The sequence below is a fragment of the Sapajus apella genome, unplaced genomic scaffold, assembly GCF_009761245.1.
Source record: "Sapajus apella isolate SASKATOON/1434 unplaced genomic scaffold, GSC_monkey_1.0 scaffold39, whole genome shotgun sequence".
NCBI lineage: Eukaryota > Metazoa > Chordata > Mammalia > Primates > Cebidae > Sapajus > Sapajus apella.
Window position 1 is genome coordinate 7,580,262 of NW_022436979.1, and position 21,586 is coordinate 7,601,847.

At 37.9% G+C, this 21,586-nt stretch overlaps 1 long non-coding RNA gene across 1 annotated transcript; it reads left to right on the forward strand.

Moving 5' to 3' along the window:
- The first annotated feature begins 1,025 nt into the window (after positions 1–1,025).
- LOC116565194 lies at positions 1,026–17,069 on the forward strand. The gene is made up of 3 exons (XR_004275307.1): positions 1,026–1,403; positions 9,580–9,658; positions 17,034–17,069. It is a non-coding gene; the product is annotated as an uncharacterized LOC116565194 (long non-coding RNA).
- Positions 17,070–21,586: the final 4,517 nt, after the last annotated feature.

Here is a 21,586-nt window from a genome sequence, read left to right on the forward strand (position 1 = left end):
TCTACATGTAAGTGAGAACATGGACTATTTGTCTTTCTATGCCTGGCTTACGTCACTTTGCATAACTACCTCCAGGTTCATCCATGTTGTTGCAAATGACAGAATTTCCTTCTTTCTTAAGGTTGAATAGTATCCTATTATGTAGATATGCCACATTTTCTTTATCCGTTATTCCACTGATGGACACTTAGATGGATACAATAACTTGTGATTGCCAGAGTTTTGAACCAAATGAGAGGGATAACAAAATCGGTCAGATGGAGAATCAAAATGTTATTTATGACTAATGGAGCTAATATCAGACAATGTGGCAACAACAGGCTTCCAAATGGTGAATCCTGGTATTATATAGATGTCTGAAAAGTGGGAATTTCCATATGAAGGATGATCTAAGAGGAGCAGGAAAGGGCAGATTCTGTGGGAGAGAGGGAGAGGATGAAGCTGGGCTATAGGAACTTGCTTCATCTTTCAGAATCACTAACCAGGAATATTTAAGGTGACTGAATGCTGAACAACCCTTCTCCATGGTAATGGATATATTTGCTCATTTATTAATAATTCTCATGGCAACTTTATAAAGTTGGTCTTATACCATTTTATAGACACAGAAATGGAGGTACACAGAAGTGTCACAGACAACTTGCTTAAATCCCGCAGTAAGGACACGGTGGAAACAACCTTTGCATCCAGTCTGGTATGGCCCTCAAGTTCATGTTTGCACCCACTGTGCCCTCCTGTTCCTCCAATCTTTTCAAGCTGAGATTTGTTATCTGAGAAAATGAAGTGGTTAGATTAGAAAAATCTCTAAAAGTTCCTTTCAACTTTAAAATACTTTAATATACTATTAGGTTTCTTGTAAAAATATTTGGGTGTGTGAAGTATTTTAAAGTCCTCAGGGAAGGGATAATGTGGAACAATATTATATACAACCTAAAATGTTATTTTGATGAGAAGTCATAGTAGGTAATTGTAACCTAATTCTGTTTTCAATGTGGAAAACTTAACAACTTAAAAAGGAACAGACAGATGGAATTTTGCTAATGTGTCCAAGAAGGAAATATGATTTCACATGCATATTATATGCAAGTTTATGAATGCAGTCACAGTGTCTGGAACCTGGGTAGGAAACTATGATGAAAATCAGTGAAGTAAAATATCAAAATAAAACATTGCATGACAACTTCTAATGGGGAGCAATGCTGGCACTTTTAATAAAACCACTTGGGAATATTAACGTGATACGTAAGTGGCTGAAGGGTTCTAAATTTCCCTGGTGATATTCATACATCACAAAGTGAATGTTAACTGGCAATAACTCAAGAAATGGCGTGTTTAGCATACCAGTGAGATGCCGGGGTTGTGATCACCAACGGTAAATTATAACGTTTTACTTTGAGTCAGAAGTAAGTAGACCCTCACTTATAATTTCCTAATAACTTGTTTGGAGCAAAGATTTAGGATTATATCTCAATTAAGAATGGAATGCATGTCTTAGGTAACAAACTCACCTTTCTTTATGTGAAAGGGTAGGGACATTACCAACACGTTTCCAATGAAATGGCTTTTGGTGCATTGATGGTAGCAGAGAATTTACTCCACATTTAAATATACTGGGAAATTTGGAATCGTATTTTTAGTGGGAGATTTAAAAAATATCATCTTGAATTAATAACATTCTAAAAATGGCTTTAATAGAAGTTCTGATTATGCAATTAATTGTTCAAATAACCTCAGTTTTTATGTTAAATTAATTTGGTAGTTGGTAAGTGTAAGTACCTTTTTTCTATGCAATACATTTAAATTCTAGAAGATGAGCTTTCCTCTTATCCTCCATCAAAACGATTCAAAAGAATGACATTGCCTTTACTAATTAATCCATATCTTTGATAAATGTGACTTTTTTCTTTCTAGTATTTCCTTTATTCAGGGGTTAAACATAAATTCTTGGCTTGTATCTGCCATCCTCCTGAGTAGCACTATTTCCCAAAATTTTTCTGCTGGCATCCGAGGGGTTCATTCTGAAGTAGTTTTTTCACTTTGGTTTTAAAAAATATTTTATTTGCCTATTGTAACATTATGTATACTTGTTCATCCCTAAATGAGCATGTACATGTGTTTAAAACCATAAGCTGAAATTATTTCTTTAAAAATTATGGTGTGAAGGGGATAATATGATTCTTAATTTCTATAAAAAGAATTATTTCTTAGAAATACAATTTAATCTTTATATACTATAATTTGCTTCTAACGATAGCTTTATTTTATTAATTACTGTCATAGGATAGAGTGAAGTCTTAATGAGTAGAGTTAGCATATATTTGCATATTTGAAAGGTGAGTGACACTAACTACCCAGAAGCAAAGTGACTTAATAAAACATGGAAAAGCACCAGATTCTTTTTTATTGCAGTATTACAAGCATAATAATATCTCTAAACGTAGAATAAAGTAAACTGATGCTATCTTATTTGGCTCCTAATAAATTATGTTGATAACTTGTTGAAAACAAATGAATAGCAAGTAGTAAATATGAATGTGTAAATGAGCTGAGATGCATTAAAAAAAAAAAGTAATAACATCTAGGGTGTAGTGACTACAGAGAAGACAAGAAACAGGATGGCTGAGCAGTGAGGCTCCAATTGCTGCTTATTTTGAGAACAGTGACCTGGACCTCTTGTGAAATATTCTCCTGTGATTTCTCCACCTATAAATAACTTGCTTTGGGTCTGATGGCTTCTAATCAGTGAATAATGATTGTCAACTGGGTCTCAGTTATCAAAAGCAACCAGAGAAGCATTTACAGGGTATTTAATCCTCATAACAACCTAGTGAAGTCAGGAATATAATTATCTTCATTTACCCACCCACAAACCAACAGACAGGTTAGGTCATTTACAAAAAGATCATCAAATAATGCAAATATAACAAAATATTTATTTTACTCCTGCTGTTTTAGGCATTGTACTGGTTTTGAGGACAAAACAGAAGACAGTCTATACTCTCAATTCCTTCTGAGAGAAACAGATGAATTCCCAGGCAACTACAATATAGAGGCAAAGAGCATGCATGCAGCTTTGCCTTGTTTGCTGCAAGATATAGAACACATTTATAGTGTCTGAGGGAAGAATTCAGCTGGCAGTAGCAGAGGCGGCTAAAAATGTTCTCTTTCTTGTGTGAGCTTGCTAGTGAAAATAGACCAAGCTCATCTTTTTCTGGTTTTTGTTTTTTGAGACAGAGTCTTGCTGTGTTGCTCAGGCTGGAGTGCAGTGGTGTGATCTCAATTCACTGCAACCTCCACCTCCCAGGCTCAAGAGATTCTCCTGCCTCAGCCTCCTGAGTAGCTGGGATTACAGGTGCATGCCACTATGCCCAGCTAATTTTTGTATTTTTAGTAGAGACAGGGTTTCACCATGTTAGCCAGGCTAGTCTTGAACTCCTGGCCTCAAGTGATCCACCCACCTCAACCTTCCAAAGTGCTAACATTACAGACGTGAGTCACCACACCTGGCCTGTTCATCTTTATTCTGTTAGCTCCATAAGGCTTTAATTCTTTGTAACCATATTAAGCTTACCACCGTACCACATGGGAAACTACTCCTCTCTTTTGCACATGTAATGCCAGAATAGATCTTAAGTTTATTTTCAGGGTTGTGTTTAGGAGGGTACTTATCTATTGGGCCAGAGAAAATATACACTTGAGAAAAACACTGAATAATTTTCGAGATACATGGAATTTAAAGCTGGCTGTTTATAAGATCAAGTTACTATTTATAAACTCTCAATTTTAATATCAGATGTTTTAGCTGCTGAAGAATGTTTTATTTGTCATTTTGAATGTTTTAACATTTAGAAGCTCACCATTACATGTATTTTCCAGACACAGGGAACAATTACATAGATTTATAGCATCAGCAGAACCATCTGTAGATCTGACTAGATTTAGAAATGAGATGTATAACACACTTGGTCCGTCATTGAAGCTCTGAATAGTGGGAGTAAACCACCAGGGTATTGTTTGCTCTGCTTCTGTTTTCTAGGTGCTGTCTCTCCCCTCTAAATTCACACGGTTGCCACCATGTTTGTAAATGTGACAGTTGTTGGTTCAGAGTGGGAGGAAGATCCAAGCTTAGCTAATTGCATTATCTCACTATTTTTTCTCATTGAGTAGGCTTGGTTAGTCAGAGTTTATTCTATGTAAGTCCCAGATGGGTAAAGTGCAGTTCAATTCTGGCATTGATTACCTGGAGTTAGCAGGCCTCAGACTCTGCAGGTGTCTCTATCCTTTGCAAGATAGCTGTCACTTCAGACAACAGTCACAAGTGGGATTCCCAGGCCACTCACATTTCTGACTGACCAGCTACATAGTTGGAGGCTTTTATAAGTTCAGTAATTTGCTAGAACAACTCACAACTCACAGAGCTCAAAGTGTGATGCTTACAGTCACAGTCTTATTATAAAGGATATCACCCAGGAACGGCCAAATGATGAGTCACACAGGGAAGGGTCTGAAGGGTTCTAGGAGTGGAGCTTCCATGCTCTCTCCTTACAGAGTCAGGGTGCCCCACCCTCCTGGCACATCAATATATCCATCTACCAGGACATTCCTCTGAGCCTCAGTGTCTAGTCTTTGTTGGGACCTTATTACATAGGTATGATTGATGAAATCATCAACCATGTCATTGCAGTCAATCTCCAGCACCCATCCCTTCCCTGCAGGTTCAGCAATAGAAAATTCCAACCCCTATGTCATGTCCTTGGTCCTTCTGGTGAGAAGCCTCCATCCTGAAGCTAGCTAGGAACCCATAATGACTCGCTTCTTGAGCATAACAGACTCATATTATCCAGGAAATTCCAAGGGTTTTTGAAGCCCTGTTCAGGACCTGAGGGCAAAGGTCCAATATATTCCTTGAAAGTAGAATCTATCTTTGGAAATTCTGGCATTAGAACTGAGTGAAAAAAAAAATCAGCCTCTTTGGATTCCTATATGATGAAAGGTAAGAATTGGGGCTGTTGGTTGCTATTTTTCACCAGAAAAACAGAAGCCAGTGTGTAAGGAGAAAAGAGAAATGAAGTAGACAAAGAGAGAAGAGATGAATGAAGGAGAAAGTAAGTGCTTAGAGATTCGAGTCCCTTTTCCAACTTCTTCCTGTCCTTTGCTTCTTTGAGATTCCACATTATCCTTACTAAATACCTTTGTTTCTCATTTCATCCAACTCCAGCTGAATTTTTTAAAACTTTTAACTGAGCTTTCTACTTGGTAAAGTGAGCAAGTTAATGCTTGTATGAAAATGGAAGTATTATGTATACTTAAATAACTTTAAACTCCAGACAGGACTTGTTCCCATTTATTACATATAAGATTGAAGGTCATTGGCTGCTTTGGATGAATGCTAGTCTTGTTTACTCTTCGAAGTGAGCTTGTTTGGGAATTATTCTCCACCCATTGTCAGGTTTTTGCTTCTACACCCTGACTCCGGTCTCTGGCAGTAAAAATATCTTTCTCTTTATAAGTTTATACCATAGCAGCTGCAACAGAGAACCAGGAATACAACTCGAGATTTTGCTCTTGCTGGCCCAGGATCTGCTTCTGTGTGGAGCTTCACAGTTTGTGTTGATGGTTAGAGGTCTGCTTCCTTCTGTCAGCCCTCAGGTGCTTTGAATATATATTGAAACATTCAAAACATAGAGGCCCCAATTCCTTCTGGGGCCTCTATGTTTTGAATGTTTTTGTTCGTTCCAAAATTCATATTGAAACTTAATTCCCGATACAACAGTATTGGGAGATGTAGCTTTGGGGAGGTGGTTGAGTTATGAGTTATGAGAGCTCTTCCCTCATAAATGGGATTAGGCATCCTAATCACAGGACTTGAGGGAGTTCATCCCTTTTTCTCTTTTGCCTTATGTCATCAGACAGAAACATTCTGTCATTAACACAGCATTCCAGCGGATGCCATCTTGGAAGCAGGGACTGATCTCATCAGACAGTGAATCTACCGGGACCTTCATGTGGAACTTCCCAGCCTCCAGAACTGTGAAGAATAGGTTTCTCTTCTTTATAAACTGTCCAGTCTATGAGATTTTTTATAGCAGCACAAATGGACTAAGTCAGAGACTTGTAACTATGGTTTGGAAACCTTAATTTTGGAAATATATTCAAGGTTTTGGTAACATCAGCTAGTAGCTGACTCTGAGCTTTTATTATCAGTGTGTGGAACATATTTGCCCTGTTTCATGGCTTTCCATGAGCTGCTCTTCCTGCTTGCAATGCTCTTCTTTGAGATAGTGGCATGGCTTGCTTCCTTACTATTAATACTCTTAGGCTTCTTCTCACATGTAATCATCCTAGTAATCCTCACCGACTACCCTGTCTAATTGGCTCTTTTTCTCTGTCCCTTTATCCTGATTTATTTTTTAGCACTTGACATCTGACATATTGAACATTTATTTATTCAGTTTTTAGTTGTCTCTCTGCTCTATTCTTTCATAAATTCTATGAAAGAGAGACACTGTCTATTTTATATGTTGTTTCATCCAGCATCTAGAAAAGTACCAGATACTCTGTAGGCACTAACAAAAATTTCTTGAATAAAAAGAGAAATGGAGTAAAGTGTCTGCTGCTCAGCACCTTCTTAATACTCCTTCTGCATGTAGGGGGAGTTTCTTGCCTTGCGAAACTTATTTCTCCAAGAAGGCAAGTCAGATGTTTGATTTCCAATCCTCCCTTGCAGCTTGGGCACCGATCAGATGAACCCATACAATAATCTGATTCAGAAGCTGCAAAGTCTAAAAGCATGGTCCAGGAGGAATCCGTGTGTGTGTGTGTGTGTGTGTGTGTGTGTGTGTGTGTGTGTGTGTGAAGCTAATAGTAGTAGATGTTCCAGTAGCCACTTCCCAGTGTGGTGTGAGCTGCAGTGTCTGTGCCCAGTGGTATAAGCAGTGGATTTCTATGGAATCATTCTACATGGCTTTGAGAGTTGTGCTTGGCTATGTAGCCTCCATATTTTACTGTCTCCCCTTCTCAGAGAGTTTATGAGCTATGTAAGTCACTTCAAAAAAATAAATAAATATTGGCAAGGGGTGGTGTCTCATGCCTGTAATCCTAGCACTTTGACAGACCAAGAGGATTGCTTGAGGCCAGGGGTTTGAGACCAGTCTGGCAACAAAGAAAGACCTCCATCTTTACAAAAAAATAAAAATAAAAATCAGCAGGGTATGGTAGCATGTTTCGGTAGTTCCAGCTACTCAGGAGGCTGAGGAGGGAGGACACCTTGAGCCCAGGAGGTTGAGGCTGCAGTGAGCAGTGATTGCACCACTTCACCCCAACCTAGGTGACAGAATGAAACTCTGTCTCTAAAAAATAAAAATAAATAAAAATAAGCTCATTTTCTACTTAAACTAGCTTAAACAAGTTCTTCTGTTTGCAACTGAGAATCTTACTGACTGATAGCTGGTTTGAATCTGGACTGCATATCCAGAAGTCTATACTTTTACAAATTAACTTAGTGGTTTATAAGCTAGTACACTGTTTTGGGGGATCTTAGTGTTTATCTAGTCAAGTAACTTCCTGTTACTATTTTTGTATTTAGTTATTTTTTCCAATAATTTTTCTTTTTCTGTTGAGACAGAGTCTCACTCCATCACCAGGCACCAGGCTGGAGTACAGTGGTGTAACCTCAGCTCACTGCAACCTCCACCTCCCGGGTTCAAGCAATTCTCCTGCCTCAGCCTCCCCAGTAGCTGGGACTACAGGCCACCAAGCCCAGCTAATTTTTTTTTTTTTTTGTATTTTTGGTAGAGACGGGGTTTCACCATGTTGACCAGGATGGTCTCTATCTCTTGACCTCGTGATCCACCCGCCTCGGCCTCCCAGACTGCTGGGATTACAGGAGTGAGCCACCGCGCCTGGCTCCAATAAAATTTTACAAGAAATAGGGCACCCAATATTTAAAATTGCTCTGATTGAAGGTTGGTAGATGTCAGAATTCTTCTCTCTTGCTTCCCTCACAGTATCTCAGGACCCTCATTGGAGTCCTTAAGGAATACAGAATATGGGAATCTGGGCATAGTTTGACTAGCAAAAGCAAGATTCTATTCAAATTTAGGTTCTAAAAGTTTTAACAAATTTAATTAGAAGCTTATTTCCCTAGTGTACTCAGGAATACCTATAAATTGACTTCATGTGACTTTTAACTTAAAAAGATATAATCCAAGAAACATTTTTCTTGGGATTAAAAAAAAAGATGCAATAAATACCAGATACAAAAAAAATTTTTCTCACAAGCACATGGTAATCTAAGTGCAATAAATTATACTTTTAAAATTCAAATGCATTTAGAAAACAAGTCAAATTTAATTATGAGATAACACTACACACCTATCGGAATGGCTAAAATCCAGAACACTGGCAATGCCAAGTGCTTACGAAGATGTGAATCAACAGGAACTCTCATTCCTTGCTGGTGGGAATGCAAAATGGTACAGTCTCTTTGGAAGACAGGTTGGCAGTTTCTTAAAAAACTAAACATATTTACTAAACTAAGAGTCATGAATGTGCTTGTTGCTATTTACCTAAATTAATTAAAAATGTTAGTCCACACAGAAGCCTGCACATGAATGTGTGTAGTAGCTTTATTTATAATTGCCAAAACTTGGAAGCAACCAAGATGTCTTCAGTAGGTGAATGGTGAGGTATGTCTCTAATAGGGAATTTCATGCATGTGTTGGAGCGGGAGGTATATGGGAAATCTCTGTACCTTCCTCTCAGTTTTGCTCTGAATCAAAAACTACTTTAAAAAAAGTCTTGAAACTAATAACAGTGAAAAACACCAAAACTCTGCCAAAATAATATTAACACACATGTTAAGTTCATGTGACATATTTATCCTTTTGAAAGTCTCATAAAATCAAATCAATGAAACAGACATTTTCTATGGCAATGAGGACATAATAAAATAATCTATTCAATTAGTGAAATGAGTCCCTTCATTTATAAGGCAAATTCAATTATGTAATAAGTAGAGGATCCATTTGAGTTTGACCTAAATTTTCTAAACCTAAAAGAATAAACTATGGCATGGGAAATATAATTAACTTCCAACTTGTCTCAGTCATAATTTGAGACAATTTGTAATTTTTGCTGCTGTGATTGATTACCTGTCTCAAGGTGAACTATTGAGGAACTGAGTCATCAAGGGGCAACTTTCATTTCTCTTTTGCAAATAATGATAATTTGTTCCTGGTGATTGTCTCAGTACGTAAAAAGCTGTAATTTTCTATTACATTGCTGTCTAGTTTAGTACCACAAAGCAACACCATTCTAATATATTTTTTCTTATGATTCTCTTCTAAGCATTAAATTTTTTGAAAGCCATGTCTTATTTGAGATTTCTTTTTTTTTAAATTTTTATTTTAAGTTCAGGGATACATGTGCAGGTTTGTTATATAGATAAACTCATGTTATGGGGGTTGGTTGTACAGATTATTTCATTGCCTAGATTACTTGAGATTCTTTAAAGTATTTTTTTATTATTGCTAAGTGAGTAGAATAATTTATCTTCAAATAAATTTATATTTTTCTTAGTTCCAAAGAAGAAGAAAGGAATTCCTCAGTGATGTAGGATAATTTTATAACTGAAGTGTCATCAACTTTCTTGTTAATGGTCAGAGAGTCATGTAAGTGAAAACGTAGTCTCAATGCATGTCATTCAAACTGTGTCTGGTACCCATGGTTCAGCACACCTCCCACTGTACCTCTACTGTCCACGCTGTTCTCTCCACAGGCACTAGCACTGCAACCACTGGCACCACTGCAAAATGGGCACTGGATACATAGAATCCTCAATGCATCAAAGCTTGGATAAGCTCTACAACTTCAAGCTGTATTCAGGATTCTCCTCCTCTGAAGACAAGCGTTTTTTATTAGACCTGAAAGGGAATTATTGACAGGTTGAAATCTTTCCTGGCGGTTTTTAAATCCCTCATGTAAGAAGACTAATATTTCTTACATTAATAATTTTGACATCTAAGACCAAATGGCCAAGGACCATTTAAACCAAAAAGTGTCTGAGGCAGATCTCAATTGATTCAGAGGTTTATTTTTCCAAGGTTGACGACACACCCAGGAAAAAGAAACACAAGTTAAAGTAGAATCTTTCCCAATAGTGCTGTATGTCTATCTTTTGGATTTTCCACATTGCTATGAACTGAATTATGTCCCTCCAAATTCATACGTTGAACCCCTTATCCTCAAGTGATAGTATTTGGAGATAGTGACAATAAGAAAGCAATTAAGGTTAAATGAGGTCATAAGGTGTATTAGTCTGCTTTCACACTGCTATAAAAAATATCTGAGACTGGGTAATTTATAAAAGAAAGAGGTTTAATTGACTTACAGTTCTGCATGGCTAAGGAGGCCTCAGGAAACTTACAATCATGGTGGAAGGTGAAGGAGAAGCAAGTACCTACTTCTCAAGGCAGCAGGAAAGAGACAGAGTGTGAAGGGGATAAAATCCTTTGTAAAACCATCAGATCTCATGAGAACTCACTCACTATCATGAGAACAGTGTGAAGGTAACACACCCCCATTATCCAATCACCTCCCACCAGATCCCTCCCTCAACATCTAAGGATTATAATTTGAGATGAGATTTGGGTGGGGACACAAAGCCAAACCATATCATAAGGATGGGACCCTGATCCAATAGAAATTGTGTCCCTATAAAAAAAGACACCAGAAGACTCTCTCTCTTGCCTGTCTTTCTCACCCTCTCTCTCTGTGAAGACTCAGTGTAAAGGCCACTTGAGAAGATGGCAGGAAAGATTTCATCGTATCAATAATTCCCTTTCAAGTCTAATAAAATAAAACCACTGGTCTTCACAGGGGAAGGAGAATCCTGAATACAGCTTGAAGCTGTGGAGCATATCCAAGCTTTGGCAGTCTGCAGAGTAGGAAGAGAGCCCTCACCAGAAACCAAACCCTCAGAGACCTTGACCTTGGACTTCCAGCCTCTAGAACTGTGAGAAATAGATTTTTGTTGTTTCAGCCACCCAGCTGTGGTATTTTGTTATGGCAGCCTAAGCAGACCCATATGAAATTTGCAAGCAGGACATTACAAATTATTTAAAGAAGATTTAATGAAAATGAGCAAAGATGTTATTCTTACAAATTCACAACTAGAACTCATCAGATGCCACCCTGCAATGTCAAATTCTTCATTAAATGCAGCTGTAACCACTGGCCAAAACAATGAGAATGAAATAGATAGTTAATCCTAACAAAGTCATAATTCAGAGATAGTAAATATATCTTTGGCCTGCTCATTAGAAGTTGAAGAAAACTACATTCATAAAATCTGAAAACTGTATAAGAAAGACAAAACCTCTGGAACTTTACTCTGTTTATTGGATGATGATTCTGGAAAAACGGCTGTCATATCCTGACATGAGTGAGACTGTTTCTAGCAAAGCAAAATCTGATTCAAATCAATGAATACAATTTTCCATTAGATAAACATGGCAGAACATTTATATTTCATTGTCAATCCAAATTTTTTCAAATTGGGAAAGAAGTTATTATATTCTAAGTTCAAAGACAAAGTATCTTGTTAATACTGTTATTCATTTCTCAACCAGTATTCATGATTGGTTTTGGCAAATGAAGATACTTGTCAATAGAAACACATTATCAGTTAAAAGAACATAAAATGTTATGTGTATATAACATTAACAAATATTAGAACAGAAAATTCAAAGACTGAGTAAATGACAAAACATTGATATTTTTGGCAAATAAGTAAAGGTAGAGCAAAATGCAAAACATTGTTATAATGTTCTTAAAAGAATATTGAAAGATAATATTGTCTAATATTGGCAAAACACAATGAGGCTTACTGTGGCAGTAATATTTATTTCAAAAACTAAAACCTTTTTAGATTTAGTAGAAACTATTTCCAATTTGTTAATAGCAAGGCTGAACATGCAGTATGAATTAAAAATAATGAAAAATATGACCTCTCTAGGATGGAGAATTCAAATTAGATCATTAATTTATTGGGTAAGAAAGTGGGGGAAGAAACACATAAAAATTAAATATTATTCAGTTTTACTGGATTTCAAAAGTCACACTGAGACTTCTTTAAATTAAAAGCAAATTGTGGTTTTTATTAGTAAATGAATTATGAATTTAATTATGAATATGTACTATCCATGTTGCATGCTTATAATATTAGCAAAAGATAATGACCATCTCCGCACTAAATGTGTGTGGCTACTGCATTTTCAAAGGGATTTAAATAAATAGATAAATAAATAAATAAAAACCTTTAGGAAAAAATGATTTTTCTAAATTGCAAGAAACTGCACATGACATATACAACATTTCATTAAAATACATGGAAATTACAAAGAGAAATGAAAATGCTCCCTTGACTATGCAGAAAAAGCTTCATGTACAATTCCCCAAACTAATTGCAATAGGCTATTTCTTTGGCCATTAGAAAGCAGGTTATCATTTCAACTGAAGAGAGATTAGGACAAATTGAATAACACTGCTAATTTTGGTTCTCTTTATAAACACCCAGATATACACAATTAACGTTAAATTCAGTTTTCTTTGCTATTTTGTCAACTTTCAGTCGTGTATAAACTGTAGCTTTACATATATTTTTCAATTTTGGAAAAAGTTATTTATTATGCGTAGGTACATGTGATGTTATCATACAGACATGCAATTGTAATAATCCCATCAGGGTAATAAGGTCTCCACCACCTCAAGCGTTTACCATTTCTTTGTGTTAGAAACATTTCAAGAACACGTTAAATATATTTTGTTTTTTATTTTTATTATGATTACTTTTTGAGACGAAGTGTCACTCTGTCACCCAGGCTGGAGTGCAGTGGCTCAGTTTTGGCTCACTGTAACCTTTGCCTCCCAAGTGCAAGTGATTCTTTTGCCTTAGCCTCATGAGTAGCTGGAATTACAGGCATGCGTCACCACCACGCCCGACTAATTTTTGTATTTTCAGTGGAGATGGGGTTTCACAATGTTGGCCAGGTTGGCCACGAACCCCTCGCTTCAGGTAATCCCCCCACCTTGGCCTCCCAAAGTGCTGTGATTACAGGTGTGAGCCACCGCACCTGGCCAAATATTTAAAAAAACAGGTTGTTAGCTTGTGTAAAATGTAATATCTAGACACCTGTGCTTCCAGTTGGAGTCTTGCTTCCAGTTTCAGTTTCAGTGCTGGCGTTACCTTCCTTGTGGGTTACCATGAGAGACATGGGATGGAGAAAATGTGAAAGCACATTGACTATAGATGAGGCGACTTCCCGTTAGCCTTCTCTCTACTACTGCTAAATTTCAAAGAGGCCTTTGGTTGCTGTTTTTAGGAAGTGGGGTATTACTTCACACTCAAAACTGTTTAGTATTTTCTTTTTAATTTGATGCTTTCAGTTTTCCAAACTGAAAACGATGTTTTGGCTTGAATGAACTCACGTTAAGTAGGCTTCTCCTGTGAAAAATTCAAAGAAATTTGTTTTTGGGTGTTTCTATTCTACATGCTTCTAGGGAGAAATGTCTTCCCATCTAGAAGAATCAGCAGTCTATTACTATCCAGACCTATGAAATTGAACGATTGATTGTAAAGAAGGCTATGCTGTTATATTTAAGCAGTTATTACATATCACATGTGCCAAAGTTGTTAAAAATAACAAAGGCTTATTATCTCGAATGTGGGAAACCAAGTCATTTTTTAAAAGGCGTGATTAATTGTGTGAGTTTGAACCTTTTAAGTGTGGTAAGCTGTATTCTGTGGGAACTTGCTCAGTATGCATGCAACTATGTAAACAAAAAGTTAAAATGCAGCTAACACTTTTCTGGCATTTATTAGCATAGCAAAGAAAGCAGAAACCAACCAAATTTTACATAAAAAGACATTAGAAAGCCGTGTCTGCCTCCATTATTGTTCAATCTGTGGGTGCCAGCTATACGCATAGAAATGATTTTTATTTATAGGCCTATCACCAAAATGTGTTCTTCATTAATTCATGTTTTTCTCAGTGTCATATTACTTATTTAACCCATCCAGGTGGTTTTTAAACACAGGGTAATTTAAAACTGAGCGAATTCATATGCACACCCCATTTTTCAGTGTTTAAGAATAATTGAATGGAAATGTCCTTGCCATTCATTCAATATTTTGTCAATTTGTTTACCTTTAATTAACCTGAGGAATACCACAAATGTGAGGGTGGCTGGATCTTTTGAGCTAAAATCCACATTGGGAAAGAAATAGACATTGAACATCTTGCCAAAGGTATTGAGAAATCTATTCCTCACAAGATTAAAGCTGAAAGTCCAAAGTAACTGCAGTTTATTCCAATAATACAGTTCAGTGAAACGCTGTTATATCAAACATTTGCTCATATACAACATTCATTAAAATAGAAAAGTCCTCATCTGAAGACTTGTAAAGTGACGTTTCTTCCATATAATATTTTCCTGCATGTAATGTTCAAAAATTGTAGTGCCCTGGAAAACATTACAAACGATTTTCCTTGTAGATCTGTGCTTGCTGTTAAATTTCTTTTGGGTTGTCCTTCTGGTGGGTGTTTCACAGCCTTTTACAGATTTAGTCTATATATAATAGGAAAAAGCCCCCTTCATTTGATTTTAAATAGTATCCATAGGAAGCAGCAGGAAAAAGTTTGCATTGCTGGGTGAAGGTCCTTGAGCACTTTTTTGTTTTGTTTTGTTTTGTTTTGTTTTTTGAGATGGAGTTTCGCTTTTGCTCAGGCTGGAGTGCAGTGGCATGGTCTTTGCTCACTGCAACCTTTGCGTCTTGGGGTCAAGTGATTCTCCTGCCTCAGCCTCTGGAGTAGCTGGGATTACAAGCATGTGCCACCATGTCCAGATAATTTTTGTATTTTTAGTAGAGATGGGGTTTCACTATATTGGTCAGGCTGGTCTTGAACTCCTGAACTGAGGTGATCCACCTGCTTCAGCTGGGATTACAGGCATGAGTCACCACACCCGGCTAAGCACATATTTTGTTTCAATAAAGCTTCAGTCATGCCTTTCCATTTTTTTTGCCCAGTGTAGTGTGTCACCTATGCTATTCTCTGCAACTAATCGAAGGAGAAATTGTTGTTTGTAGATTAAAGTGACCCTCTCAATCTGGAGAGTAAATTTTCCTATGTGTTGTTTTTTTACATTGCATTATATAGGTAAAGCCTCCATTTAAAAAAAGATAACTGATTTGTATTGCAATACTACCAATACCCATTATTCAATAGCCTAGCAAATGATGATTAGATGATTAAAGCAGTTTTCTACCTCACCACAAGGCCCTTAAGTTCCCAGTAACAGTTTTCAAGTATGCAGTGTATAGGTTACGTACAATGAATTCCATGCAGACATAACCTAACTTGTATTTCTGCATATTTTGTGGAATGTTTAAGCAAATGTTAATCCAAAAATGTGCCTTCTTATTCATTCACTTGATGAGCAGCTTCAGCAAATTCTCAGGATACAAAATCAATGTGCAGAAATCACAAGTATTCCTATACACCAATAACAGACTTAAAGAGAGCCAAATCAAGAACGAACTGCCATTCACAATTGCTACAAAGAGAATAAAATACCTGGGAATACAACTAACAAAGGATCTAAAGGACCTCTTCAAGGAGAGCTATGAACCAGTGCTCAAGGAAATAAGAGAGGACACAAACAGACGGAAAAATGTTCCATGCTCATGGTTAGTAAGAATCAATATTGTGAAAATGGCCATACTACCCAAAGTAATTTACAGATTCAACACTATCCCCATCAAGCTACCTATGACCTTCTTCACAGAACTGGAAAAAACCACCTTAAACTTTATATGGAACCAAAAGAGAGCCCACAAAGCCAAGACAAATCTAAGCAAAAAGAACACAGCTGGAGGCATCACGCTACCTGACTTCAAACTATACTCCAAGGCTACAGTAATCAAAACAGCATTGTACTGGCACCAAAACAGAGATATAGACAAATGGAACAGAATAGAGGCCTCAGAGGCAATGCCGTACATCTACAACCAACTGATTGTTGACAAACCAGAGAAAAACAAGCAATGGGGAAAGGATTACCTGCTTAATAAATGACGTTGGGAAAGCTGGCTAGTCATGTGCAGAAAGGAGAAACTGGACCCCTTCCTGACACCTTACACTAAAATTAACTCCAAATGGATTAAAGACTTAAACATAAGACCTAACACCATAAAAACCCTAGAAGAAAACCTAGGCAAAACCATTCAGGACATAGGCATAGACAAGGACTTCATGACTAAAACACCAAAAGCATTGGCAACAAAAGCCAAAATAGAAAAATGGGATCTAATTAAACTCCAGAGCTTCTGTGCAGCAAAAGAAAAAATCATTAGAGTGAACCGGCAACAGAATGGGAAAAAATTTTTGCAATCTATCCATCTGACAAAGGGCTAATATATAGAACCTTCAAAGAACTAAAACAGATTCACAAGAAAAAGCAAACCCATTCAAAAAAGGGTGAAGGATATGAACAGACACTTTTCAAAAGAAAACATTTATGAGGCCAACAAGCATATTTAAAAATGCTCACCATCACTGGTCATTAGAGAAATACAAGTCAAAACCACATTGAGATACCACATCATGCCAGTTAGAATGGCGATCATTAAAAGATCTGTAGACAACAGATGCTGGAGAGGATGTGGAGAAGTAGGAACACTTTTACACTGCTGGTGGGAGAGTAACTAGTTCAACCATTGTGGAAGACAGTGTGGCGATTCCTTAAGGATCTAGAAATAGAAATTCCATTTGACCCAGCAATCCCATTATTGGGTATATATCCAAAGGATTATAAATCGTTCTATTATAAAGACACATGCACACATATGTTCATTGCGGCACTGTTTACAATAGCAAAGACCTGGAACCAACCCAAATGCCCATCAACGATAGACTGGACAAGGAAAATATACTATGCAGCCATAAAACATGATGAGTTTGTGTCCTTTGTAGGGACATGGATGAATCTGAAAACCATAGTTCTCAGCAAACTGACGCAAGAACAGAAAACGAAACACCGCATGTTCTCACTCATAGGTGGGTGTTGAACAATGAGAACACATGGACACAGGGAGGGCAGCATCACACACTGGGGTCTGTTGTTGGAGAATAGGGAAGGCACAGCGGAGGGTTAGAGAGGTTGGGGAGGGATAACATAGGGAGAAATGCCAAATATAGGTGACAGGGGGATGGAGGCAGCAAACCACATTGCCATGCATGTACCTATGCAACAATCCTGCATGTTCTGCGCATGTACCCCAGGACCTAATGCAATAAAAATATATATATATTAAAAAAATAAAGGCAATTGGGTTATTCTCTGGAAAAAAAGTTTTAATGCACCTACTATGTGCTACCAGGTGTGTAAGAGTTGACACCATCCTCATCTTTCTGAATTTGCAAACATAGAACAGGGGCTTACAATAGAATGTGATGAGAGTTGACATCTGCGGAGGCACAAGATGTTATGGGGACAAGCAGCAAAGTGATCTGACATATTTTATGGAGCCAGGAAAGACCTTAGATGGTAGACGTGGTGGGTGGCATTTCATCTGAAACCCGAAGGATGACAGGGACAAGCTAAGGGAATGCACATGTTGAAAACTGAAAAGATTCTCAGACAGAAGGAAGAGCTCTTGCAAAGTCTCAGAGGTCAGAGAGAATGTGGTGTGTTCAAGGAACCAGCAATTTGAGGCCAAGTTTGAGGTGGAGAACAAGAGAGAGCATGATGACAGACTGCACATCTTGTCTTACCATGTTTCAGGCTAAGCACATTATTTTTAATGTCAGTAAACCATAATAAAAAGCTCTGTCAAGCAAATTATAGAATCAATTTCAAATTTTCTCTACCACTGCATATTCGGGATTGGTTGCACAGGTAACCTTGCCAGGCCTGAAATCTAGACCTGCTCCTGGCAAGGAGAGATTTTTTTTTAATGGTTTTTAATTGATAATCTGGTGCCAAGAGGATTTTGCCCCAGGGGAAGGGTTGTATAATTGAGTCTCGGTTGGGGTTTGGGGCATGGACACACATTTGGAGATGGAAAACGTTCCTGCAGGATAACGGCTCTGAGTCTGCTGCTGTGTGCTTGTGCTCCCCTCCAGGCAGGGAGGACATTCACTGCTCAGGGTTATGAGCTGACCCAAGTCTCTTACCTCAACCCCCTCTTCCTGGTGAGAGAGCCCCACTGGGTTCCACAGACAAGAGGAAGAGGATGTGACTCAGAGGTTCTGGGCTTCCTTGGTTCCCTGGGCTGGGAGTCAGAGAGATAATGGAATCCAGGTGTGTGATCTGCATGCATGCAGGTTTTTTTCCCCTTTTTCTTTCCAAAGCAGAGAAGGCGAGGGATCGTTGCTACTCTGAGAGAGAGTCCCTGAGGTGTCAGCTGTGGCATAGTGCTGGCGGCATCCACAGTGGGGGTCACTCAGGGTGGTGGTATTAAAAAAGGTGGCAGAAAAAGCTGTCAAGGCTCCTTGGGGATGGCTGCTGTGGACAGCAGCCCAGTGAGGAGAGGCCAGTGTGATCTCACCCGAGGTCCTTTCAGGGATCTCCCCAGGAAGTTCAGTTGGCAGGATGGCAGCAGCAGACACACAGGGTGGTTAATAACAACAAACACAGGTAACATCTGCCGAGGGCTTCTACAAGGTGAGCATTAATAGGCACTAACCCAATCCTTGTACTCAGGCTAGGAGGTAGGTATTGTTATCGTCACCACACCACAGATTTGGAAACTGAGGCACAGAGCTGCTAAGAAACTCATTCAAATAAGCAACGAGCTGGGATTTGAACACATAAGCTACGCAGCAGGGTTTACCTAGAAAGTCATTTTGGGCAAAGGATCTTCCTCCATAGGGTTCCTAAAGAGATGCAAGTGAGAAAGATAACAAAAGTTTTCATTTTGATTGCATTGTCCAGTCTAGCCATTGGAAATACATTTACCTCATGAGGTTCAGACTTTTATAGTTTAAAGAAAGGAAAGGAATGGGGTGGTCTCCCTTTGCAAAACCTCATACTGTCCTTTAATCATGTCCACTGTGCTGTGTGGTCTCAATGTCTTCCAAGCAGCTTGGGACTTAGGTTTAATTGTATCAGTAGGAATCAAGTACATAGACTGCTGTGAAGGTCCTCCTGCCTCCAAAAGTCTCTGTTACTACCTGACAGTGCCTGAAATTCCAGCACTAAATAATCATTCCTTTGAATATTCCAGAGTTTTATTTTACAGAATTCTCTCTTAAAATATAAGCATCCCTTTAAAGGATAGATTTAAATCCCTCCAAAGGATGGCAAATATGTAACACCATATTCTGAAAAAGTTTCCATAGTATGTAGAAGGTTAAAGGGAGCAGGAAATGGATGATAAATAGGGAGATGGGTTTCCCTGAGAAGGTGTCAGTGAAAAATTGCTTCTTGAAATCCCTGAATTTATGTGTTGCAGCCTGATGACATATTTTTGTAAACTTGTGAGAGCAATAAAGTTTTACTGGATGGATTCTTTTATTTCAATGATTTTCCTCAGTGTTGACTGTTCAGTTATTTCAAGAAAAGCTAATTATTTAGAAACATTGCTAACCATTACTGATACATTTGTACGTTAAAAATCTATTCTCTCTCAGATAATGATGAAAAGAGAGCGTACTGTAAAATTTGCCTGAATAGCACTATTAGATCACCAAAAAGCAAACAGTATAACATCACACTATAAATTATCCGTCTTTGAAGCAATCAGTTGTCTCTTTTGGATATGGTGGCTATTGTGAGTGTATGCCTATAGTGGAGTCTGGTAGATGTCTGAGATTGATGTTGCTTTTTCAACAACATTAAGTGGCCCTACTGAATTTATTATTCCTTCTTTCATTGCATCTATTACTCTAATTGTCAAGTTACTGTTAGGAAAAACATTACAATGAAGATTCTACAGCGTAGGTAAGAATAAGCAAATCAGACCCAATGTGTGAGGAGCTCTATTATAGGAGAACTGATTAAAATGTGCAAATAAAACAATCATGAAAGAATCATAGCTTTGTTGGAAATAATGTATAATAAAAATGTAAGACCCAGAGTAATTGCACTCTAATGCAAAAAATGTCTGTTTTTGTACAGGCTTTATGGGTTTTACAAGAAGTGGGGAAAAAGCAGGGGAGTAATAGCAGTGATCTTGAGTTTCTTCTTTTATAAGAAAAGGTAGGCTGATGAAACCTTTTGTACACCTCTCAGGGCTGCTGTGAGAATCAAGAGTCAGTGTATGACAAAGTCCTTTTGGCCTATCATGTGTGAGATGCCATAATTACAAATTTTGTTCAGACACATTTGGTATGGGAGACAAAGGGTTGGGTCCTATCATCTCTACTCATGTTATCGGGAGACAGCATTGCTAAGTGGACAGACATGGCTATCTGTGAAGTCCACAAAGTCCTTGAAATTTTATTACAATACTCTTCTTTCATATCTTTATTCAGATTCTCAATCCAGCCTAACCTTGAGGTGTTAAGAACCACTGTCTGGGAAGAGGTGCTTTCTGTATATTTTTCCAAATGATGTGATAGTAAAAGAACAGCTCCACAGACCATGTTGCCTTATAAAATTTCATCAGTTCTTAGAATTTGCGAAGCCCAGATTAAAGATCCAAGAGGATTCGGCTCTACTGGGGACACAGTCCTTTTGACAGGGTCTCACCCATCAGGGCTACATACCCTGAGGCAACTGATGCCCCTTAGATTTGAGTCAATATTTCAAAGAATCTGCTGATTGCATGGCATGCCATGCAGTATCACAAGAATAATATTTATGTCACATTCTGGCACACGCTGCATGGACTTTGGGTGTATCTGTGTAGATTTTGGTGAAAAATGTGTTTCGCTAACTTTGCATAATTATAAGAAAAACAAAACACAAAGAAAGGGCAGATATTAAAGACTGAATTTGTAAAGCTCTCCCAAATACAATATTTGCAGATGCTTTAATGAGAAATTTGTGCTTGCGTTAGTTTATTGGGTTTAACATTTGCAATGACTACATGGAAGATTTGCTCAAGACTTGTAGATGAAAAAAATCTTAAAGTTTAAATGTTTCTTGTGGATGAGAAACTGAATTAAAAATAATTTGTCATCCAATCAAAAATACATGAATTGAAATAATATTTTAATGGATCTGATAAATTTCCTTTCACTGAAAATTTCTTCTTTTCTTTTCCATTTATTTTATTGCATTTTAGGTTTTGGGGTACATGTGAAGAACATGCAAGATTGTTGCATAGGTACACACATGGCAGTCTGATTTGCTGCCTTCCTCCCCATCACCTACATCTGGCATCTCTCCCCTTGCTATCTCTCCCCAACTCCCCACCCACCACTGTCCCTCCCCTATTTCCCCCCAACTGACCCCAGTGTGTAGTGCTCCCCTCCCTGTGTCCATGTGTTCTCGTTCAACACCCGCCTATGAGTGAGAACATGCGGTGTTTGATATTCTGCTCTTCTGTCAGTTTGCTGAGAATGATGGTTTCCAGGTT